The sequence below is a fragment of the Balaenoptera physalus genome (assembly GCF_965194825.1).
Source record: "Balaenoptera physalus genome assembly, chromosome: 13".
Lineage (NCBI taxonomy): Eukaryota > Metazoa > Chordata > Mammalia > Artiodactyla > Balaenopteridae > Balaenoptera > Balaenoptera physalus.
Window position 1 is genome coordinate 80,672,899 of NC_138892.1, and position 27,046 is coordinate 80,699,944.

Here is a 27,046-nt window from a genome sequence, read left to right on the forward strand (position 1 = left end):
GAACACTTGAATATATGATATTATAAAAATAACTGAGCCCTCACACAGAGATGAAGACCCAGCACAGCCCTAAATAAATAAATAAATACTTTAAAAAAAAAAGACTACATTCTTTAAAAAAATAATAATAACTGAGATTAAGGATATTGATAATTTTGAAAGCTATATGCATAGGTAATTCCTAATTTGGATTTTTTGTTTAGGAAATCAATGAAAGTACTATTACTTATCTTATTCACATGGCACACATATCTTCAAAATATCATTAAAAATTTTAGTCTCACAAGTAGAAAAATTGAGACTCTTGTATTTAAAATAATTAACAGCCTAGGACCAAAATACAAGACTCCTCTGCTCTTATTTCAGTGTATTTTCATCTAACCGTTGTTTTAAATATAAGGAAATGTGTTTAGGATGTTAAAGAGGAAAACAAAGGGAAATGTGGGTTGAAGTGCAAGAAGATCAGAATGATGCCAATTTGGGGGTCCAGTAGTGGTGACAACAGTTACCATGGAATACAAGCTCTTCTATGGCCTGACTACTGCTTAATCTTTCCAGATTCTTCTTTTTGTCAGTCCCTGCCTCACACTCCCTGCCTCGACAATATTAAACAGTGTGCTGTGTCCTGCATATATTTCGTTGTCTCTCACTTCAGTGTCTCTGCTCATTCTTCCTCCTCTGTCTGGAATACTGGTGTTTCCTTCCTCAACTTTTTTTTAATCTTATTTATATACGTTGTCCAAGCCTCAGCTCAGACATCTCCAGGTTATCTTCCTTAATCACTCACCTCTTCCAAGCTATTTTCTACTCAATACCCTCAGATAGCTCTATCATTATGCAGACCACACTATATTAGTAGCATTAGATTGAACCTAACGAAATTGTCATTATTTGCTTGATGTTGACCTACAAAAATGGTGTCATTCTCTGTCACCAGGCACTAAACTCCATTAGGGTGGGTCTTCCTAATTAATCACTATCTGCTTCCTCCCTGTTCAAAATGGGCTCCCACAACTATTTGTTTATATGAATGAATGGGTAATCTTGAAACAATCACAGAAATTTCAAGGATGCTCCTCACACTGTCCTGTGCCCTAAATTCAGGCCAGTTTTAGCTCACTCATCCCCTGAATGCATGATTAAACCAAATCTTCCTATTTTTGATGATATTCTTTGTTTTTCATAATGGAACAAGGCTCCATGTGATATTTTTTGTTGGCTGTTCTTGCGAATTGCATGGCTTCTTTGTGAATATATCTTCAATGGAAACCTGAGAAATCTGTCCCCTAGCAACAGATCTGTGTAAGCTACACTCATAAATCAATACAAAGAGAGGGAGTGAAAGACATGTGGGGAGGCATTTGTGATTTCTTGGTTAAGCATAATTTTTTTAAAAAAATTTTATTGGAGTATAGTTAATTTAAAATATTGTGTTACTTTCTGCTGTACAGCAAAATGAATCCGTTATACATATACATATATCTACTCTTTTTTAGGTTCTTTGCCCATATAGGTCATTACAGAGTATTGAGTAGACTTCCCTGTGCTATACAGTAGGTCCTTATTAGTTATCTATTTTATATATAGTAGTATGTATATGTCAATCCCAATCTCCCGATTTATCCCTCCCCCTCTTTCCCCACTGGTAACCATAGGATTGTTTTCTACATCTGTAACTCTATTTCTGTTTTGTAAATAAGTTCATTTGTACCATTTTTTAAGAGTCTACATATAAGTGATATCATACAATATTTGTCCTTCTCTGTCTGACTTACTTCACTAAGTATGAAAATCTCTAGGTCCATCCACGTTGCTGCAAATGGCATTATTTCATTCTTTTTTATGGCTGAGTAACACACAGCTCATGCAGCTCAATAACAAAAAAAATATACAACCCAATCAATAAATGGGTGGAAGACCTAAATAGACATTCCTCTAAAGAAGACATACAGATAGCCAACATGCACATGAAAAGATGTTCAACATCACTAATTATTAGAGAAATACAAATCAAAACTACAGTGAAGTATCACCTCACACCGGTCAGAATGGCCATCATCAAAAAATCTACAAACAATAAATGCTGGAGAGGGTATGGAGAAAAGGTAACCCTCTTACACTGTTGGTGGGAATGTATATTGATACAGCCACTATGGAGAACATTATGGAAGTTCCTTAAAAAACTAAAAATAGAGCTATCATATGATCCAGCAATCCCAGTCCTGGGCATATACCTGGAGAAAGCCATAATTCTAAAAGGTACATCACCCCAATGTTCATTGCAGCACTATTTACCATAGCCAGGACATGGAAACAACCTAAATGTCCATCAACAGAGGAGTGGATAAAGAAGATGTGGTTGAGCATAATTTTAATGTGACACAAGATTCAATTGATTCAAACTGATTATGGACTGAACTGTCTCTATTTTTCCTTGGCTTCAGTTCTATATACTTCAAGCTTCATCCTAAAAAAATCCTGCTTATAGCAGGCCATCTATGCTTTCTGGAGGTCATTTAGTCATGCCTAGCAAATGGATTACGAATAAGAAGCAGACACATAACTTACCTCCTACCTACCATCTGTCCCTATTTAGCAAGTGCTCACTATATTTCAGGAATTAAGTTAGGATTACAAAGATAGGTAAAAAGTAATAACTCTTATGCTCAAGGAGCTCATAATTTAGTGAGAGGAATGAGATGTATAAATAAACAATGACCCAACAAAGAGGGAAACCCATATCAGAGATATACCAAGTACTACAGCAGTGAGAGAGAGTTTTAACTCTGCTGACAGTGGGTAAAGAGAATCGTTTCTGAAATATGCTTGTAAAATCTGACAATTAGGAGAACATTGGTGAGCTCGATGAGAACAGCAATAGTATCTACTGGAAAATGAACACAGACACTAATTGTTTAAGGTATGATTTAATGATGAGAAAGTAGAGACTATTTTTTCAAAGTGTACACCTGATATAAATTATATTAATAAAAAATAAAATAAAATAAGTTTTAATGATGAAAAAGTAAAGCATAAAGTGCCTAGTTATATATATATACTCTTATTGATTCTATGAGTTAGATATCTTTATTTTCTGCTTTTTACAAACAAGGAAACAAATAAACTGGACTTGAGTTACAAAAGTAAGACCATTATTGTTGAACTTTTTTATATTAAAACAATTTCCCAACTTGCATGTAGGTTCTACCTTTTAGAGTATTTTTATATTTGATATTAAAAAATGCCCATTAAGCATTTAATTCAGAAAAATAAAAGAATAAGACAGAAGAAGATTAAGTGATTTGTTCAAGATCACATGATTACAAAATGTGCATCTTTTTTTTTTTAAGTATTTATTTATTTTTTCATGGCTGTGTTGGGTCTTCGTTTCTGTGTGAGGGCTTTCTCTAGTTGTGGCAAGCGGGGGCCACTCTTCATCGCGGTGCGCTGGCCTCTCACTATCGTGGCCTCTCTTGTTGCGGAGGACAGGCTCCAGACGCGCAGGCTCAGTAATTGTGGCTCACGGGCCCAGCTGCTCCACGGCATGTGGGATCTTCCCAGACCAGGGCTCGAACCCGGGTCCCCTGCATTGGTAGGCAGATTCTCAACCACTGCGCCACCAGTGAAGCCCCAAAACGTGCATCTTATCCAAGACTCTTCTACCCTAACAGGGAAAATATCTTTCACTGTTCCAATGTTTGGATTGCCATTTAGTCTACCTTAGAGACACAATACCCGAAGCCTAAAAGAGGCCAATGTGCTTCCCATAGTTGATGTATATTGCATATGCTTTTCTCCTTTGCTCTAATCTGCCAACCAACTTGAGGCAAAATAAGGTAGTAGTTAAGAGGCAAGAGGCAAGATTCTGGAACCAAAAGGCCTCCACCAAAATCTAGGCTTTGTCATTTGCACGCTGAGCTTGGGTGGGTAACTTAACTCTGCTGTGACATAGTTTGTTCATCTGTAAAATGGACATGATAATGATAATAATTGTACCTACAGTATAAGACTGTTTTGGTGATTAAATAATATAAATCAAGCACTTTGAATGGTATCTTGTACATTGTAAGTACTATACATATATATATATATATATATATTTGTTATTATTATTATTTCTTTGTCGTATAATAATATGTCATAGATAACAAAAGAGGGTGAAGTAATAGTCAGACCACCCATTCCTTCTAAATGCCACCACAGCCATTCCACTAAGATGTTTAAAAAAAGGAGAGACTTTTCCACAAATTCTGGGGGACATCTTTGGTAAAGAATGTGATGAAAATGCTTAACTAAAAATATAGAATATTTGAGGATTTCTTTATCCATGCCACCTCTTTTCTAATATTAGCCTAATATTAAAGAGTTGGTTTGATGTTTAACTTATCCACCAATCTCAGAAAAATAAGTTCCATCTTTCTCCTTATGTTATAACTTCAATTCCTTTCTGTTCATTTTCATGAAAACCCCCCATATTGAAGACACATGCTTTTTCTTAATGTAAGAATTCAAGAAAAGAAAAAAGAGATATGGGGAAAAGAAAGCTGGGGAACAGTAATAAGTGAGAGGTAGCCAAAAGCAAATTTTACACAGTGACTTCCATTTTCTCTGTTCTGCTCAGATGGATTCTCACCTGAGCTTTGTATCTCTTGACAGAATATGCTGTGCCTTGAAGTGTCATTGAATGGCTGCTCCAAATCATTCCTCTCAATTCTGAAGATATGCTTCTAAGAGAGAAAGTAGACCACACCCAATTTGCTATTGTGTTTTTCAGCTGGTTAAGCCAAATTATGTTAGAAAAATAACAAAAATGTTGAAATAAGTAAGATGTAAAATTTGAAGGGCTATAACATTTATTAAGCATCATTATGTTCCTAGTCTCTAAGATAAGTATTTCTAATGTTATATTATTTAATCCATATAGCCATACTGCAAAGTAAATATTACCTTCATGTTACAGTTGATGAAACTGAAGCTCAAAGAAGTCAAATAACTTGCCCAAGACCACAGAGCTAATAAGTGCAGACCTCTTTGCAGTTTATTTGTTCATTATTTATAAACAAATTTATTTATTTATTTTTGTTTTGTTTTCATTTATTTTTATTGAGATAACATTGATTTATAACATTATATAAGTTCATATATACAACATTACATTTCTACTTCTGTATACCTTATGGTGTGATCTAATTTGATCAGGAGAATGAGGGAAAAAAATAATATGAGCTCTCTCTCAATTGAGGAAAACCTAAAAATATGGAATAGTTATTACTGAAGTCCCTAAACAAAGAATGCACAGATAAATAGATTGAAACAAACAAGTAATACTTAATTCTCCTCTATCAGAAGTGAACAAATTTTCTGGTATATATTTCCAGGTATTCAATATAAAAGGAAATAAAGACTATTTTGTCAAATTTACATTTGAACATAGTTATACCTGTAATATATGCTTTCATCTCTGTATATTAAAGAATTGCTTGAAGACTTGAAACATGATTGTGTAGGATATACTGTGTTGTTCATAAAATATATAACTGTTATTTTCACTCAAAATGTAAATAGCATTCCCAATTATTTTAATTATTTCATTTCCTTTCTTTACTCTCCAAAAAAATTGTTATAAAGACAGAATATGTTTTGGTTTTGAGGTGACTGACTGGTTGACTCTGTCTCCTTTTTGAAAAGTTAATGAGATAAATTGGGGAGGACGCTGGGAGGAGAGAGACTTTTTTAAAAATTAAAGTTTTTAAAAATCTTTTTTTAAGTTTCAGAATATAATATATAAAGTTTATTCATTGACTTACTTTATATTAAAAGGAATAGTGGGGAATAACAACACCAAATTTTTTCTCTATTCACCAGAATATTACACACATTTTTACATTCACAAGGGAGAAAGTAGAGAGTTCTTGATTTGTTTTGTTTTGCCTTTTGAAGAGAAGCTTCTCTCAGTCTCTCTTGTTTTATCTTTAGGAAAGACTCAACTAGTCTCTTTATTCTATACATCCCATGGGTAACCCTTTGTTGTTAGATTTGGATTCTATTGTAATAGGATGCACCAAACACCATTATTATTTATTTTACATAAGTTATTTGGAGCTAAGAGTCAGAAGACATTATAATGTATTCAATTCAATTCAGAAAACTTGTTTGTGCTCCCTCTAGTAATAAAGCACTGGAATAAGCGTTACATGAATACAATAATTAATAACGCACCATTCCTGCCTTCCAGCAGCTCACAGTCTAGCTCTTAAATAACTCTAATACAGGACAGCATGCCATAAATTCTACAACAGACATTCAAATAAAATGTTATATTTGAGCTGCTATCAGAGTAGTTATCCTAAATATATCTTGTCTACATCCTGATCCTGAGGACTTCACTTATGATTGTCAGCTAAGCATAATATGGAAAGACTGCTTCAATCAAAACTAGTTGAGTTTGCTTTCAGTACCCTAGTCCTGTAGAGATTCATGTGCAACAACACACCAAATGCTGACATATACTTCATACCCTCCTCTCACATGCCACGGCCCATGGTCATTCGGGATTTTTTCAGCAGTACTAGCAGAAGAGACTCTGCTAGGTATGCTCTGTGTTCCCAAAATAATAATAATAATGATTAACATTCTGCCTTCTGTCTGGGAATGTTTTTCTTTATAAGTAAGTCTATGCAATACAAGATAAATAAACACAAAGATAGATTGGACATGCAAGAGAGGTAGGCACAGAGTGGTAAAATTGTGAGGTGTTACCACGGTCAGACAGATGTTAGGTTCGTCAAATTAGTCCAGACAATCCACGTCATTTTATGGTCCTCTCACCTCCTTCTACTAGTCCTGTCCAGGTTCTATCATCATTCTTCCTAACATCTGAGGGCACAAAAGAAGCACAATAGGGGGTACTTTTTATGTCAGGACTTCTCCCAACATAAGCCTGCCTTAAAAATATACATTAGCCTCTCAGGCTCAGTTTTTACAGATGACTTGCTAAGTAACAATTAACTAATCCATTCCGCCTGTTATCTAACCCACTTCCAATTTTTTTTTAAATCATTGGACTATTTGAATTAAATAAGGGGGTTATGTTGCAATAATAATTAATTAGGGAGATACTTTAGGGGACATGGAGTTTCACTATCTATTCATATTATATTACATAAGAGAGCACCCAATAAGCATGTACATAAAACATATAACAATATGGAACAAATACTAACCAGAGAAAAGATAGTAATAAGTCAAGGCCTCTGTCTGTCTTTTTGTCCTGGCTAAAAGCCTTTTCTTGGTAAATCCACATTATACCACATTATATATCTTCTAAGGAATTGAACTTGACCTTTCCCTTACAACAATTGTCAAGAACATTACCATTCCCTTGGCTAAAAAACAACTATTGAGTTCTATTCCTGTGGAAAAAAATACATTATGTACCAATGTAATTTTAAAGTTACATCTTAGAAAGAAAATCTAAAGGGATAAATAATTTTCAAAAGGGGCTCTAAAAGACAGTTTCTCTTCTAATGTGATTGATTTCCACGGGCAGATGTCTTGTAAAAAAAAGTTAAAGAAATTACTACTCTGCAGCAGTTGGGAATTTTTCCTTGTTTCAATATTTTTTAAAAATTCACATCAATTCATCATCTTTCTTTTAAGCAAAAATTTTGTCTGAGAATTAAATTAAAATATAGAGGCCATTTGTCCTGGATTCTGCTGCAATGAGCCCCATAAGTAATGATTTTGGGGACTTCCCTGGTGTTCCAGTGGTTAAGACTCCACACTCCCAATGCAGGGGGAATGGATTTGATCCCTGGGTCAGGGAACTAAGATCCTGCATGCGACAGGGCAAAGCAGAAAAAAAAAAAAAATTAAAAAATGATTTTGAGTGCAAATATAGGTACTGGTATTTAATTTTGTAAACAATACTTCCTGTATGGACTTCCCTGGTGATCCAGTGATAAAGAAACTGCCTTCCAATGCAGAGGCCATGGGTTCAATCCCTGGTCATGGAACTAAGATCCCACATACCATGGGGCAATTAAGCCCACATGCCACAACTACTGAGCTCATGTGCCTCAACTAGAGAAGAGAAAACCAGCATGCCACAACTAGAGAGAAACTGGCACACCACAACAAAAGATCCCACATGCCTCAACTAAGACACGATGCAGCCAAAAATAAATAAATAATAAAATAAATAAATAATAAATCTTAAAAAAAAAATACTTCCTGTTAAAAAAAAGAGACAGTGAAACCAAGAACTCTTGTTTTTCTATCTTAACAAAGACCCCAGGCAACTGAAAAGAGAATATCAAAAAATCATCTTCCTACTGAAAAAAATTAATGAGGAGCAATTCCATAAAATCTAGGAAAGAGGCAATCAGGAAGCAGAAGAAAAGTCTCCTTAGTACTATTAGAATCAGAGGCCTAAAAAGAACCTGGGTAGTTTATTTAACTTACTGCTAATCTCACATCTAAATCATCTTGCAAAGAAGATGCCCTGCTGTTTGTCAACGTCTCAAGCAGAAAAAAATTTCACAACATCCCAAACAATTTAAAACTATTTAGGAAACTTTTGGAGTACGTTGAACTTTGTATATTATGTAGACCTTCCCTCTAGTCTTTAAATATATTTATATCCTTAATGGAGTGCAAGAACACATGGTTATAACCTCTATAGTATAATCATTTCTGATTTTGGTGACTACTATTTTCTTTCCTAAGTTGCTTGTCCAAGTGTTAAATAAACTCATTTCTCCTGACCTATCTTCATATATGCCAAGTAGGTCCTTTAATCTCATGCATTTGAGTGGCTTGTCTTTGAATCCTACCAAATATTTTATATCTTCATTTAGATGAGAAACCCAGATGTCATCAAGATAATGAATATAAAGTTTATCATGCATCCTCTATAAATAATGCAGCAATTAATTTAATGATGATTTTAATTTTAGTATCTTTCTTTCAGGAGAGATTTATGAGGAAAATTAGACTCTAAATCTAACTCTCAAAGCAAACAAACAAAAGTTCATAATGGATGCTATGGCTTTTGATTGATTTACTGATACCTTGATGTATGCATTCAAAAATTAATCATGGTCTCTTGCCCTAATAGAATAACTGGTACTTGATTAGACCTCTCATTGTAAAAAACAAGAATAGTAGAGTATATATATGAAACAATTGTTTTCATATTTCATATATATTCTATATATTGGACAACAGACAGCATGGGATCATAATTCTGAGAGAAAGGAAACAAATAAAGTTAGCCATACAATTGCCTGGACTTTTTGCCTGGAGACACATTCTGGACTGCTGCATATAAAGGGAGAACACAAACAGACGATGGATGTGTCACTGGATTGAAGAGACAGAAAGAAAAGTTCTGAGAAACAAAGACTAATGTTAGCCAGAATTTAGAAAACAGAGTACCTGAGAGGAAAAAAACATGCAAAAGAGAACTCCAAAAATCTGCATAAGATACTCTTGAATCTTTGACTGGTTACAAAGCTGCACATAAGTTAGGAGTAAAACATATGAGGCTAAGTAAAGAGCAACTACTGGGAAAAAACAAGCATCAGAGCTTATACAAGACTGAGAGATATCCAAATTTTATTCAGCCAGAGGGAGAAAGCTCACTGAGCACCTGAGGCATTCAGGAGGGGCTCTAGAAAGGCCACACTTTAGGGGTAAGGCTAACCTAGCCCTAGTGTGAAGATAATTCTGGATACATTCTAATAAATCTCAAAAAGAAAAAGAAAAAAAAAAGCCCAGAAGAATCTAGCAGTTTTTTAAAGAAATTACTGCGTAACAAAGATCTTTTAAAGGATGGATACAAAATTTAAACACTCAACAACCAGACAACTGAAACTGAGATGACAGACAAACAGAAAAGGATTTTTAAAATGGCTATTAAAATATGTTTAAAATGTAAAGAAAAACATAAACACAATGAGAAAAAAATAGAAAAAGAAGACCAATTAGAACTTCTTGAGATGGAAGATGCAGTATCTGAAATAAAAAATTCATTGAAATAGAAAATCACCAAAAGAAATTAATTTTACTGTAAATAAATTATATTTCAATATATCTGACTCCAAAAAAAATTATTAGATGGAATTAATGGTACAGTAAGTACTGAAGAAGAAAAGATCAATGAACTTGAAGATAAAGCAATAGAAAAAATACAACTGAAAAGAGGAGAAAAGAAAAAAAAGAGTCTCAAGATTTGTAGGACAATATCAAATGGTCTAATGTATGTGTAAGTGGAATCCCCAAAAGAAAAGGAGATTGTTTTTTAATAATATTAAAATATTATTAAGCCACAGAACCAGAAAACATAATGTACTCCAAGCAAGATAAGCACACACACCAAAAAAAAAAAAAACCCCGACTACATCAAGGTAAAATATAATCAAATTTATAAAAACCTATGATAATAAGAAAGTCTTAAAAGTAGTTTGGGAGGAGAAGGGAAATAAAAAGATGCTCAACATCATTAGTCATCAGTGTAGAGTAAATTTAAACCACAATGAGGTACACCTACTAGAAAATGTAAAACCAAGCAGACTGACCATCCCAAGTGTTGGTGAATGTATAGAGCAACCAAGGTGTTTATACTATACTATTTCACAAGTGTAAAATGATACAAGCAATTTCTTAAAAGTTAAACATACATCTACACTATGACGCAACAATTGCAATATTATGTATTTACCAAAAATACATGTCCACAGGTTGACTTATTAAAAGAATGTTCATAGCAACTTATTCCAATCAAAAACTGAAAACATCCCAAATATCCATAAACAGGAGAATAGATAAACATATATAGCACATTTATACAGCAGAATACTACTCAGTATAAAAAGAAATTAACTACTGACACCGAAAACAAGGAAAATTCAAAACATTATGCTGACCCCCCAAAAAAGCCAAAGAGTAGATACAGTATGACTTCATTTACAAAATGTTCTAAAATGGCAAAACTAATAAATGATTATAAAAACTATAGGTTGTGTAGGATGGGGTAAGGAAAAGGGAGGGATTGGATAAGAGTTAGTGAGGTGTTGCTCTAACAAATACCTGAAAATGTGTAAATGCCTTGGAATACTGGAAAACTTTGAGGAGCAAATGGAAGAATAAAAGGATAAGCTGCTGTTCTCTTTTGAACTGGAATGTTTATAACTGTTCTCCTGTGCCTATCTCACCATCATATTTTGGAGCAGATAACTTGTTTCTTAAGTTTCACAGGTACACAGATGGTTAGGAATTATGTCCCAGGATGGACTATACCAATAGCCTCACTCATACTGGATTTAGAAATTTGTATAATGAGATTTGGACTTTTGAGCTGATGGTATTTTAGACTTTGAGTTTATACTATAATTGAGATTTCAGGAGAAACTTGTGATGGGTTAAATGTATTTTGTGAGATGGACATAAATTTGGCGGGTTATATGGCAGGATGTGGTAGGCAATGTAATGGTCCCTCCAAAGATGCTCATGTCCTAATCCTTTGAACCTGTGAATATGTTACATGGCAAAAGAGATTTTGCAGATGTGATTAAGTTAAAGGCCATTTCCCCCCAGTTTCACTGAGGTAAAATTAGCAAATAAAAATTTTATATATTTAAGACATACAATGTGATGATTTTGATATATGTATCTAGCTGATCCTTGAAAAACACAGGTTTGAATTATGCATGTCTACTTATATGCAGATTTATTTCAATAAATGTGCAGTACTGAATTACATGATCTGCAATTGGTTGAATCTGCAAATGTGGAACCACACATAAAGAAGGCCAGCTATAAATTTATACATGGATTTTCAGTCGAAAATCATGTGGTTTGGCACTCTCAACCCCCGAGTTGCTCAAGTGTCAACCGTATATTGGGAAAAAATTATCACAATCAAGCTAATAAACACATTCATCACATCGCATAGTTAAGAACACTTAAGATTTACTCTCTTAGCAAATTTCAGTTATACAATGCAGTATTATTAACTGTACTCACTAGATCCTCAGAACTTATTCATCTTATAACTGAAACTTTGTACCTTTTGACCAACATCTCCTCCTTTCTCCTACCCCACAGCCCCTGTATCCACCATTCTATTCTCTGCTTCTATGAGTTTGACGTTTTAGATTCCACATACAAATGAGATCATACAGTATTTGTCTGTCTTTCTTTGGCTTACCTCATTTAGCATAATGTTCTCCAAGTTTATCCATGTTGTCACAAATGGCATTATAGTTGACCCTTGTAAAACACGGGTTTGAACTGCACAGGCCCACTTATAAACAGATTTTTTTTCAGTGAATACATACTATAGTACTACATGATCCACACTTGGCTGAATCTGCACATGCTGAACTGAGGATACAGAGGGCCCACTGTAATGTTACACATGGATTTTTGACTTCACCCCTAAGTCCCTCACTACTCAAGGGTCAACTGAGGGGACAGACCTTCAAGATGGCAGAGGAGTAAGACATGGAGATCACCTTCCTACACACAAATACATCAGAACTACATCTACATGTGGAACAACTCCTACAGAACACCTACTGAATGCTGGCAGAAGACCTCAGACTTCCCAAAAGACAAGAAATTCCCCACGTACCTGGGTAGGTCAAAAGAAAAAACAGAGACAAAAGAATAGGAATGGGACCTGCACCACTGAGTGGGAGCTGTGAAGGAGGAAAAGTTTCCACACTCTAGGAAGCCCCTTCATGGGCAGAGACGGGGGGTGGCGGGAGGGAAGCTTTGGAGCCATGGAGGACAGCGCAGCAACAGGGGTGCAGAGAGCAAAGCAGACAGATTCCCAAAGAGAGGATCTGTGCTGACTAGGACTCACCAGCCCGAGAGGCTTGTCTGCTCACCTGCCAGCTGGAACAAGTGGGGGATAGAAGCTGAGGCTCGGGCTTCAGAGGTCAGATCCCAGGGAGAGGACAGGGGTTGGCTGCATGAACACAGCCTAAAGGGGGCTAGTGCGTCACAGCTAGCAGGGAGGGAGTACGGGAAAAAGTTGGGACCTGCCTAAGAGACAAGAGACAATTGTTTCGGGGTGCACGAGGAGAGGGGATTCAGAGCACCACCTAAACAAGCTCCAGAGATGGGCGCAAGCTGCAGCTATCAGCGTGGACACCAGAGACGGGCATGAAACGCGAAGGCTGCTGTTGCAGCCACCAAGAAGCCTGTGTGCAAGCACAGGTCACTATCCACACCTACCCTCCTGGGAGCCTGTGCAGCCCACCACTGCCAGGGTCCTCTGATCCAGAGACAACTTCCCCAGGAGAACACACGGTGCGCCGCAGGGTGTTGCAACATCACACTGGTCTCTGCCACCACAGGCTCACCCCGCGTTTAATACCCCTCCTTACCCATGGCCTGAGTGAGCCAGAGCCCCCGAATCAGCTGCTACTTTAACCCCATATTGTCTGAGCGAAGAACAGATGCGCTCAGGTGACCTACACACATAGACAGGGCCAAATCCAAAGTTGAACCCCAGGAGCTGTGAGAACAAAGAAGAGAAAGGGAAATTTCTCCCAGCAGTCTCAGGAGCAGCGGATTAATTCTCCAAAATCAACTTGATGTATGCTGCATCTCTGGAATACCTGAATAGACAACGAATCATCCCAAAATTAAGGGGTGGACTTTGGGAGCAACTGTAGACTTGGGAGCCGTGTGGCTGACAGGGGTTTGGTGCTCCAGCCAGGTGTCAGGCCTGTGCCTCTGAGGTGGGAGAGCGGAGCTCAGGACATTGGTCCACCAGAGACCTACTGGCTCCAAGTAATATCAAAAGGTGAAAGCTCTCCCAGAGATCTCCATCTCAAAGCTAAGACCCAGCTCCACTCAATGACCAGCAAGCTACAGTGCTAGACACCCTATGCCAAACAACTAGGAAGACAGGAACACAACCCCACCCATTAACAGAGAGGCTGCCTAAAATCATAGTAAGGTCACAGACACCCCAAAATACACCACCAGATGTGGTCCTGCCCACAAGAAAGACAAGATCAAGCCTCATGCACCAGAACACAGGCACCAGTCCCCTCCACCAGGAAGCTTACACAACCCACTTAACCAACCTTAGCCACTGGGGGCAGACACCAAAAACAACGGGAACTACAAACCTACAGCATGTGTAAAGGAGGCCCCGAACACAGTAAGTTAAGCAAAATGAGAAGACAGAGAAACACACAGCAGATGAAGGATCAAGGTAAAAACCCACCAGACCAAACAAATGAAGAGGAAATAAGCAGTTTACCTGAAAAAGAATTAAGAGTAATGATAGTAAAGATGATCCAAAATCTTGGAAGTAGAATAGAGAAAATACAAGGAACGTTGAACAAGGATTTAGAAGAGCTAAAGAGCAAACAAACAATCATGAACAACACAATATATGAAATTAAAAATTCTCTAGGATAAATCAATATCAGAATAGCTGAGGCAGAAGAACGGATAAGTGACATGAAAGAAAAAGTAGTGGAAATAACTACCGCAGAGAAGAATAAAGAAAAAAGAATGAAAAGAATCGAGGACAGTCTCAGAGACCCTTGGGACAACATTAAATGCACAAACATTCGAATTATAGGGGTCCCAGAAGAAGAAGAGAAAAAGAAAGGAACTGAGAAAGTATTTGAAGAGATTATAGTTGAAAACTTCCCTAATATGGGAAAGGAATTGGTCAATCAAGTGCAGGAAGTGCAGAGAGTACCATACACGATAAATCCAAGGAGAAACATGTCAAGAAATATTAATCAAACCATCAAAAATTAAATACAAAGAAAAAATATTAAAAGCAGCAAGGGAAAAACAACAAATAGCATACAAGGGAATCCCCATAAGGTTAACAGCTGATCTTTCAGCAGAAACTCTGCAAGCCAGAAGGGAGTGGCAGGACATATTTAAAATGATGAAAAGGAAAAACCTACAACCAAGATTACTCTACCCAGCTAGGATCTCATTCAGATTTGATGGAGAAATTAAAACCTTTAAGGACAACAAAAATCTAAGAGAATTCAGCACCAATGAACCAGCTGTACAACAAATGCTAAAGGAATTTCACTAGACAGGAAACACAAGAGAAGGAAAAGACCTACAATAACAAACCCAAAACAATTAAGAAAATGGTAATAGGAACATACATATCAATAACTACCTTAAAAGTAAATTGATTAAATGCTCCAACCAAAAAAAAATAGACTCACTGAATATATACAAAAATAAGACCCATATATATGCTGTCTACAAGAGATCCACTCCAGACCTAGGGACACATACAGACTGAAAGTGAGGGGATGGAAAAAGATATTCCATGCAAATGGAAATCAATGGAAAGCTGGAGTACCAATTCTCATATCACACAAAATAGATTTTAAAATAAAGACTATTACAAGAGACAAAGAAGGACACTACATAATGATCAAGGGATCAATCCAAGAAGAAGATATAACAATTTTAAATATTTATGCACACAACATAGGAACACCTCAATACATAAGGCAAATGCTAACAGCCATAAAAGGGGAAATTGACTGTAACATAGTAATAGTAGGGGACTTTAACACCCCACTTTCACCAATGCACAGATCATCCAAAATGAAAATAAATAAGGAAACACAAGCTTTAAATGATACACTAAACAAGATGGGCTTAATTGATATTTATAGGACATTCTATCCAAAAACAACAAAATACATGTTCTTCTCAAGTGCTCATGGAACATTCTCCAGGAGAGATCATATCTTGGGAAACAAATCAAGACTTGGTAAATTTAAGAAAATTGAAATCATATCAAGGATCTTTTCTGACCAAAATGCTATGAGACTAGATATCAATTACAGGAAAAAAACTGTAAAAAATACAAACACATGGAAGCTAAACAATACACTACTAAATAACCAAGAGATCACTGAAGAACTCAAATAGGAAATCAAAAAGTACCTAGAAACAAATGACAGTGAAAACACGACGACCCAAAACCTATGGAATGCAGCAAAAGCAGTTCTAAGAGGGAAGTTTATAGCAATACAATCCTACCTCAAGAAACAAAAAACATCTCAAATAAACAACCTAAACTTACACCTAAAGCAATTAGAGAAAGAAGAACAAAAAAACCTCAAAGTTAGCAGAAGGAAAGAAAACAAAAGATAAGATCAGAAATAAATGGGAAAAAAATGAAGAAACAATAGCAAAGATCAATAAAACTAAAAGCTGGTTCTTGGAGAAGATAAACAAAATTGATAAACCATTAGCCAGACTCATCAAGAAAAAAAGGGAGAAGACTCAAATCAATAGAATTAGAAATGAAAAAGAAGTAACAACTGACACTGCAGAAATACAAACGATCATGAGAGATTACTACAAGCAACTATATGCCAATAAAATGGACAACCTGGAAGAAATAGACAAATTCTTAGAGAAGAACAAGCTTCCTAGACTGAACCAGGAAGAAAGAGAAAATATAAACAGACAAATCACAAGCACTGAAATTGAAACTGTGATTAAAAATCTTCCAACAAACAAAAGCCAAGGACCAGATGGCTTCACAGGTGAATTCTATCAAACATTTAGAAAAGAGCTAACACCTATCCTTCTCAAACTCTTCCAAAATATAGCAGAGGGAGAAACAGTCCCAGACTCATTCTATGAGGCCACCATCAACCTGATAGCAAAACCAGACAAAGATGTCACAAAGAAGAAAACTACAGGCCAATATCACTGATGAACATAAATGCAAAAACCCTCAACCAAATACTAGCAAATAGAATCCAAGAGCACATTAAAAGGATCATACACCATGATCAAGAGAGGTTTATTCAGGAATGCAAGGATTCTTCAATATACACAAATCAATCAATGTGATACACAACATTAACAAACTGAATGAGAAAAACCATATGATCATCTCAATAGATGCAGAAAAAGCTTTTGACAAAATTCGACACCCATTGATGATAAAAACCCTCCAGAAAGTAGGCCTAGAGGGAACTTACCTCGACATAATAAAGGCCATATATGACAAACCCACAGCCAACAACGTTCTCAGTGGTGAAAAATTGAAACGATTTCCTCTAAGATCAGGAACAAGGTAAGGTTGTCCACTCTCATCACTATTATTCAACATAGTTTTAGAAGTTTTAGCCACAGCAATCAGAGAGGAAAAAGAAACAAAAGGAATCCAAATCAGAAAAGAAGAAGTAAAACTGTCACTGTTTGCAGATGACATGATACCATACATAGAGAATCCTAAAGATGCTACCAAAAAACTACTAGAGCTAATCAATGAATTTGGTAAAGTAGCAGGATACAAAATTAATGCACAGAAATCTCTTGCATTCCCTTACACTAATCATGAAAAATCGGAAAGAGAAATTAAGGAAACACTCCCACTTACCATTGCAACAAAAAGAATAAAATATTTAGGAATAAACCTACCTAAGGAGAAAAAATACCTGTATGCAGAAAACTATGACACTGATGAAAGAAATTAAAGATGATACAAACAGATGGAGAGATATACCATGTTCTTGGATTGGAAGAATCCACATTGTGAAAATGACTATACTACCCAAAGCAATCTACAGATTCAATGCAATCCCTATCAAACTACCAATGGCATTTTTCACAGAAATAGAACAAAAAATTTCACAGTTTGTATGGAAACAAAAAAGACCCTGAATAGCCAACACAACATTGAGAATGAAAAACGGAGCTGGAGAAGTCAGGCTCCCAGACTTGAGACTATACTACAAAGCTACAGTAGTCAAGACAGTATGGTACTGGCACAAAAACAGAAATATAGATCAATGGAAGAGGATAGAAAGCCCAGAGATAAACCCACACACATATGGTCACCTTATCTTTGATAAAGGAGGCAAGAATATACAATGGAGAAAAGACAGACTCTTCAATAAGTGGTGCTGGGAAAACTGGACAGCTACATGTAAAACACTGAATTTAGAACACTCCCTAACACCATACACAAAAATAAACTCAAAATGGATTAAATACCTAAATGTAAGGCCAGACACTATCAAACTCTTAGAGGAAAACATAGGCAGAACACTCTATGACATAAATCACAGCAAGATCCTTTTTGACCCACTGTTAGAGAAATGGAAATAAAAACAAAAATATACAAATGAGACCTAATGAAACTTAAAAGCTTTTGCACAGCAATGGAAACCAAAAACAGTCGAAAGGACGACCCTCTGAATGGGAGAAAATATTTACAAATGAGGCAACTGACAAAGGATTAATCTCCAAAATTTATAAGCAGCTCATGCAGCTCAATATCAGAAAACCAAACAACCCAATCCAAAAATGGATAGAAGACCTAAATAGACATTTCTCCAAAGAAGATATACAGGTTACCAACAAACACATGAAAGGATGCTCAACATCACTAATCATTAGAGAAATGAAAATCAAACTATAGTGAGGTATCACCTCACACCAGTCAGAATGGCCATCATCAAAAAATCTACAAACAATAAATGCTGGAGAAGGTGTGGAGAAAAGGGAACACTCTTGCACTGTTGGTGGGAATGTAAATTGATACAGCCACTATGGAGAACAGTATGGAGGTTCCTTAAAAAACTAAAAGTAGAACTACCATATGACCCAGCAATCCCACTACTGGGCATATACCCTGAAAAAACCATAATTCAAAAACAGTCATGTACCAAAATGTTCATTGCAGCTCTATTTACAATCGCCAGGACATGGAAGCCACCTAAGCGTCCATCAACAGATGAATGGATAAAGAAGATGTGGCACATATATACAATGGAATATTACTCAGCTATAAAAAGAAACGAAATTGAGTTATTTGTAGTGAGGTGGATGGACCTAGAGTCTGTCATACAGAGTGAAGTAAGTCAGAAAGAGAAAAACAAATACCATATGCTAACACATATATATGGAATCTAAAAAAAAAAAAAAAAAAAACTGGTTCTGAAGAACCTAGGGGCAGGACAGGAATAAAGATGCAGATGTAGAGAATGGACTTGAGGACATGGGGAGGGGAAGGGTAAGCTGGGACAAAGTAAGAGAGTGGCATGGACATATATACACTACCAAATGTAAAATAGCTAGTGGGAAGCAGCCGCATAGCACAGGGAGATCATCTCGGTGCTTTGTGATCACCTAGAGGGGTGGGATAGGGAGGGTGAGAGGGAGACACAAGAGGGAGGAGATATGGGCATATATGTTTATGTATAGCTGATTCACTTTTTTATACAGCAGAAACTAAGACACCATTGTAAATCAATAATACTTCAATAAAGATGTTAAAAGAAATTTTTGAAATAAAAAACAAAAATCCACAAAGGATTGTTGTGGGGATTAAATAATGCAATTCAAGTTTAAAAAAAAGAAAGGGTCAACTTTATTTCCTTCTGTTTTATGGCTTAATGATATTCCATTGAATATATATACCACATTTTCTTTATCCATTTATCCATTGATGGACCCTTAAACTGTTTCTATATCTTGACTATTGTGAATAATGTTGCAATGAACAAGGGAGTGTAGATATCTCTTTGGGATACTCATTTTATTTTCTTTAGATATATATGCAGAATTGGGATTGCTAAATCATAGGTAGTTCTATTTTTATTTTTCTGAGGAATCTTCCTAATATTTTCTATAATGGCTGTATCAGTTTACACTCTCAACTACAATGTACAAGGGTTCCCTTTTCTCCATACCCTAATCAACATTTGATATCTCTTGTTTTTTTTTAAAAATAACTATCCTCACAGATATGAGATGATACCTAAGTGTGGTTTTGATTTGCATTTCTGTGATAATTAATGATGTTGAGCAGCTCTCCACATATCTATTGGTTATTTGTATGTTTTCTTCTGAAAAATGGCCCTTCAGGTCCTTTGCCCATTTTTTGCCTTTTTTTTTTTTTTTTTTTTTTTGCTATAGAGTTGTATGAGTTACTTGTATATTTTGAATATTAACCCCTTATCAGACATGTGGTTTGCAAATATTTTCTTCCATTTTATAGGTTGCATTTTCTTGATGGTTTCCTTTGCTGTGTGGAAATCTTTTAGTTTGATATAACCCCACTTGTTTATTTTTGCTTTTGTAGCCTGTGCTTGAGATTGAGAGATTATTCTGGATTACTAAGGGAGAAAGCAGTTCAATGTAATCACATGTGTCTATAAGACCAGAAAACCTCTCCCATATGTCACTATGGACAAATGGTCAGAGAAATGCAATGGAGAAAAGGAGTCATGAGCCAAGGAACATGAACAAACTCTAGAGGTTGGCAAAAGCAAGGAAACATTCTCCCCTAGAGCATCCAGAAAGCAATACTACCCTGCTGAAACCTTGATTTTGGTCCAACAAGATGCATGTTGGCCTTTTAACCTACAGAGCTGTATAATAAATTTGTGTTGTTTTCAGCTACAAAGTTTGCAGCAAATTGTTATAATAGCAATAGAAAATGAATCTAGATCTTTGAACTCCAATATTAACCAATAATGCCTAATGATAATGCTGCTTTACCTATGATATGCTAATCCTTACTTTAAACACAATTACAACAAGTTTAATCAGTTCCATACCTGGCCAATGTAAATTCTGCATCACCAAACTGGTATTGCCAGATGATACATTATGCATCTGGTTTATGTGAGAAATATGGTAAGAAAATTCCAATCACAGAACCCATACACAAGGAATAAGCTTTGGTTCTATGTGAAAATATTGGCCACCAGGAATGTTTACATGTTTTATTCAATAAAATATTTATTGTATGTGTATTTTATATAGGTCCTACTTTTACCAACTTTTCAATTAAAGATCAACTGTCTCAATCATATTGAACAAAAAGGGCTTCCATTGACTTACTACAAACAGCTACACTGATAGCAGCAAGAAGTAAGTTTGAAGATCCAAGACTGGGTGACAAAGGTTATGGAAAAATCTTAAAATGCTCAAAATAATAAATATTCTCAAAGCATAGAAATCTGGCAATGAACCTTAGGAGTACCTGATTATATTACTGTATACCTATGTGATACAATAACTGACTTTTATAATGACAAACTTGAGTTGTCAAAAAATCGAGCTAAGGATTCCACATGTATTAAAGAAACAGAAATCTGAGAATTACATTTTTAAGAGATTTCCATTAAACTGCCAAAGTAAATAAATGCTGGTGCTTCAAAAGACATTTGATTATTGGAGAATTTCCTTAAGATTCCTGAAAATAAAAAACAACTACTATAGACTATATTTGCATCAGCTATCGACCTCAGTTCCAAAATGAGATTCCTGCCTTCATATTTGCAATTGCAAGATGTTTAGAACCAATTTCTGAGCTTACCATAATATTCAAAGTACTATGATATTTTTCCTAGACCCTCCTCCCAAAATCCCATCTTTATTTCTCAAAAGAATATTCATATACTTGAGGTAACACATTTTTCAAACTCAAATATACATATAATATTTTCATATACATGTCTGGTTGGATAAAATGTTATATTTTACACTAAGGGAAAATTTAAGTGAATATTTATTAAGGAGTTTTACAGACAATAATTATAAGAAAAGACTCTTTTCTTTTTAATTTGAATAAAATTCATTGAAAGATTTTAACTTCTTTGGAATGCCAACTGTATTGAAGTCATTTGTTATTGTGGGTCTTAATGCCATATTTCTTTGTGTAAAACAATGGTTTTGTCATTTGTTGCCTTCTATGCCATTCTTTACTGAATGTAGACAGAGGGAGACATGAGACAGCAGACTATAAGAGACAATGAAATAAATGATTTTAAGAAATGAGATTTGCAGCCCTTTAAAAAAGAAAAAAGAAAACCCTAGATAAAAAGTTTAGAAAGCTAATTCTGTCAGCTTCTACTAATTTCTAAAAGTCAGTTACCCACTTCAATACTGGTCATGCTCCTTTCCAATTCTCTGAATAGACTACACGCAAAGGGAGGAAACTGAAACAATAATCACAATTCCTTTCCAAAGAAGAACCCAACTGAAAAAACTTGGGGCAAGAGTTATCACTCCACCCAGATTAAAAAAAACAAAAAAGAAGGAGAGAGAGAAAGAATCAGAGAGAGCACACCACGTCACTATCAAGAATCTAATTTCCTGACAGAAACATTAAGAATCCATGTACCCATTCACTTGTGTTGCTGATGATTAGAACCTGTCTCTGGGAATCTGTTCACAGCTCATTGTATCATGACAGCAATTTTCTCCTGACTGGAAACCAACCCAAAATATTGTAAAAGGACATTGCAAATTAAATCATAAGGTCATGAAGCACAGTATAAAGAACATTGACTTTGGAATTAAACAGACCTGGGCTTGAATCCTAATCCCAATCCTTATTAGTTATATACAAAGGCAGTTCCTCCACTTCTGAGTCTCTTTTTTTTTTGTCTGTGAAAGACCTATAGTAATACTTACTAAAAACCATAATACTATTTACTACAGTAACATTTACTAGAAATATAATAATATTTACTAGAATATTTATTGTAAATAATATTTGCAACTGGATAGCTTGCAAGAAGATAAGACTCAGTACAGTATGAAATATACTTCTATCCACTCCAAGTCATTTCTTCCAGCTCTTCAATAATCATAATCCGTGAGAATCATGTTCTTCACAATATAAATGGTATCGTGGAAAAAAAGAACAACAGCCCAAAACTTCTAAAATATTTAATATATGTTTAACTTAATGTTAAGTTAAATATAGACAAATAATGTTTGAAAGACTTCTTCAGCTTAAATATCAAAAATCTAGATCCTAAAAGTCTTAAGATGCTTTTTTATTTAGCAGGATTATATACATTATAGTTATAAGGTAAGTACCTTTATTCTTAATACTGACACGATCCTCATTCAAAAACCATGTTCAGTTTGAGTCTTTCATGTTTAGGAACAATGAGGAAAGGCAAGAAAATTTGGCATTATATGGCCTAAAAAGCAAACAATATAAAGATAATATGTAGCTCTTTTCCATTATATTTCAACTCTAAATTGCTGACTTCTGTGGGTACATCTATTAAGATTCTTTTTATTCATTTTTTCCTTCCAATTTCCCAAGAGCTGAACAAGAAGATTTTAAACTAAAGCATTAACTTTCTTCCCAACCAAGAAAGATATGTAACTACAAATGCAGGGAGAAATATCTGCTTTGTGTCTACCACTCAGAGGATGAAGCAAGGGAAAATTCTATCTCTGAAAACTAGATAAGCAAAATTCCTGACCCTCTAAGCTGAGCTTTCCTTTTTCCTTAAAGAAAGAGGATTCTTAAATCCTTTAAGAAAATTTCCATAGAATCCCTTAAGAATTCCTTAAGAAAATAGGAACCATATGTCCTATTTATTTCATTCTAAGAGCTGATTGTATGAGGCAGAATGAACAAAATATTCTTTAAAAGATCTGCCTAGTTATATGATTTACATAGCTTAAGATCCCCAAAATTTCTAGTCCCTTATTTGATTTCCATATGAAAAAGAAATACCCTCCTTAAAGTTTGCCATTATTTAAGATATCTTCATATTGATGGGACCACATATTTTTCACTACATTATAGAAAAAATGTGGAGGAAGGGGAAAATGAAAGAAAAATAGAGAAAAGAATAAAGAAGGAAAGGGAAAGGAAGGTAACCTCCAATTGTGTAACTACCTTGTTCAGCTACCCTTATCCAAGGTGATCCTTTCATCCTATGAAGAAAAAGATAGGAGTTCTTGCCTTCTTTTACTATTCCAAGTACTTAGAAAAACAGTTCTTTTGTTCATAAATGTTACTTGATTTGTGTTTTGTTAGAACCTCTTATTCACCAAACAAAATAAGATCTGACCCTTTTCCAGCAGTGAAGAGAGGGAGCCTGGTAAATACGTACCTTCTCAGATTTGATTCTTGGATCCATTGTTTACAGTGGTTATTTTAGTCTGATAGTCCGCCACTTGAGGAGATAAATTTTTTTCTTTCAAACAAGCAGTGGAACATGAGCTTTGTACTTTTTCCTTCAAGATAACAAAATTGTTTGTAAAAATGCTATTTTTGATTCAGTACAATCACCCAAGATATGGTCCTGTCGTGTTTTCTATTTGTCACCAACAGTTTCATTATATTTTATAATGGCCTTGGCACACCAGTTATTGCTTAACCCAGTTTTGAACAAGACAGAATTGTCAATTGCTTGCTTAACCTTATTCTTCCACATCTCTACCATTCTTTCATCCACATTCAAAGGAGCCCAATGTAAATATTTCAATTGAATATTGAGAAATCCTTTTTAAGAGAGCCATGTTTCAATATTCCTATTAAATCTAAGGCCTTGGCCCCCCTTAGTCTGCAGTTTTTTATCTCCCTCCACCCCGCTCCCTTTCCCCATATTCATGGTAACAATCATGTTAACAGTAATTTTAACCTTTTGTTTCATTTCATCCTTTTAAGAGCCTTCTCAAGGAGTTACTTAAGACTATTAGTTGCAAGTAACAGAATCCACTTCCAACAAGCATAAACAAATAGGGGGAATTTATTGGAAATTTAGTGTCTCACAAAACCAAGGGGCAGGAGATGAGGCCTGGCTCCATAAAAGATAGGGAGTGGGCAAGGAAACCGGTAACCCTGGTCACCACTCTCTTTTTTTTGCCTTCATCTGTGCATCTACTCCTTTTTTCTCTCCCTCTTCTCATACCTGACTTCACAGAGTCAACCTGCACATGGACCTCACCTGCCTCATTTCCAGTTCATAAGGCCAATTAGTGCTTTTCAAATCAACTTCCAAATTCTGAGAATTGAGAACCTGATAGTTTTCCATCCTAGTCTGTTGACTATAACCAAGGATTCAGAGTCATGTAATTCAAATGTGGCTATGGTGGTCCCATCCTGGGGGCACCAGGTTATCAAAGAAAAGGGATAAGTGCTAGAAAGATCGCCCCAAATGTTTTTACTACTAGGACACAGGTTCTGTTGAATTAACCCCATTTTAAGATGTGAAAACTAAAGCAGTCTTGTCTTAAAAGACAGGTTTTGGCCTTAGCTCTGTCACTAACAAGATTTTTGAACTAAGTCAAAATCACTTCAGACTATAATTTGCAAGTTTCCTTCCAGTATTAAAATATAGTAATCCTATGTTTACCAGAGATTGGTCATTTAAATAGTCAGTGCTCCTGTATAGATAATATTTTATAGCTTAATAGTGTAACTTTCCCTGAATATGTTACTCTGGACCAGGCACTATTCTAAAAACCTTATATATATTAACAATACAATTCTGACACAAACTTCACAGATGAAGGGCACAGTACCCCATAATACTGCTCTTACTTCACATTCCAACAAGCTTGAAGGTTTCCAAGCTACCCTGCACTTCTGACCAACTAGGTATAAATTCAGGGTTCCCACAACCCCTCAGGTTTGATAACTCTCTAAAACAACACACAGAACTTAGTAAAGCACTATACTTACTTACTTGCAGTTTTAATTATAAAGGAAACAAATCAGGGCCAGCCAAAAGAAGAGATGCATAAGGCATAGTCTAGGAGGGTCTTAAAAATAAAGCTTCTGAGTCCTCAGGAAACATCATGCTCCTGCCACATTAATACATGATACCAACCAGGGAAGTTCACCCATACTTCAGGTGTCCAGTGTTTCTATTGGGTTTCATTACATAAGTATGATTGATTCGATCATTGACCATATAATTGAGCTCAATTCCTAGCTTCCTTCCCTAGAGGTTAGGAGGTTGTACTAGTATCACATGGCTCAAAGCCCCAACACTCTAATCATACAGTTGGTCTTCAGCATGACCAACCACCATCCTGAAACTATCCAGGATGAGTTACCTTGTTAGTATAGTTAGTATAAATTCAGGTGTGGTCCAAAGGTCCCACCATGAATAACAAAGACATTCTTATCACTAGGGAAACTCCAAGGAACCAGGATCAAAGGCCAGCTAAATTATTTATAATACAATATTAACTCATTTAATTCTCATAACAACCCTTTGAGGTATGAACAATTATCTTCCACAATTTTACAAGGCAGAGGGTTGTTAAGTAACTTGCCCAAGGTCCACACAGCTAATGAATGAACAGAGGATCTGACTTCAGAGCCTGTGTTTTTTAATGACACAGACTTTCTCTTCAGTTATTTGGCCTTTGTTTAGAAATCTGATCAAGAAACTCCAAGCCGCAAATTATAGATAGCTCTTCTCTGACTTACCATGTCATACTTGCTAACTTAGAGATAACGATATTCTAGTCTTTTGTGTTTTCAAAAGAAAAATTATCTTAAATCAATGCTGTTTGTCATCTTCTTCCCTTTAAAACCACAAAATTACTGAGTCATATATCTTTGGGAAATGTGAAGACTTGATAGCTTCACAGCCATTATCTTCAAAGTGACTAGGTGCAGAGAATGTGGTAAGCATCTTTATCCAACAATGGTTTCTAATATGGCATTGGTCAAAGTGGTTAATTCTAGTTACGGCAATAAATGGCCCAAAATCTCAGTGGCTTAACACAACACAGATTTCTTTTTTACCCACTTGAAGTCAGACAAAGGCTGGGCAGCACTCTTCCAGCTGAAATTCAAGGATCTGTGTTCCTTCTACCATGTGATCAAGCCATTCTAGAGCCCTTTTCTTCCAGACACACAAATGAAAGTGAGAGAGAATACTTGGGGATGGTGAGCCAGATACTTGACCCTTTAGCCCAGAAGTGGACTATGTCACTTCAGATGATATTGCATTGTCCAGAACTAGTCAGATGGCCAACTTAATTCCAAAGGAGGCTAGAAAATGGAGGTGCAACACATAGACATTACTCAGCGTTGTCAATAGCCTCTGTCACAATCTACCCTTTAGTAACAAAATATCCATTTGAACCCTCCTTCCTACTTAACAGAAAACACTCCTCCCCAGTTAGCCAATTCAAAGACCCAGTGAGCTTAGTTCCAGTGTTCTTCCACTAGCTTTGGGCATGTTACTTACCCACTCTCTGCTCTGCAAAATTGGAAAAATCT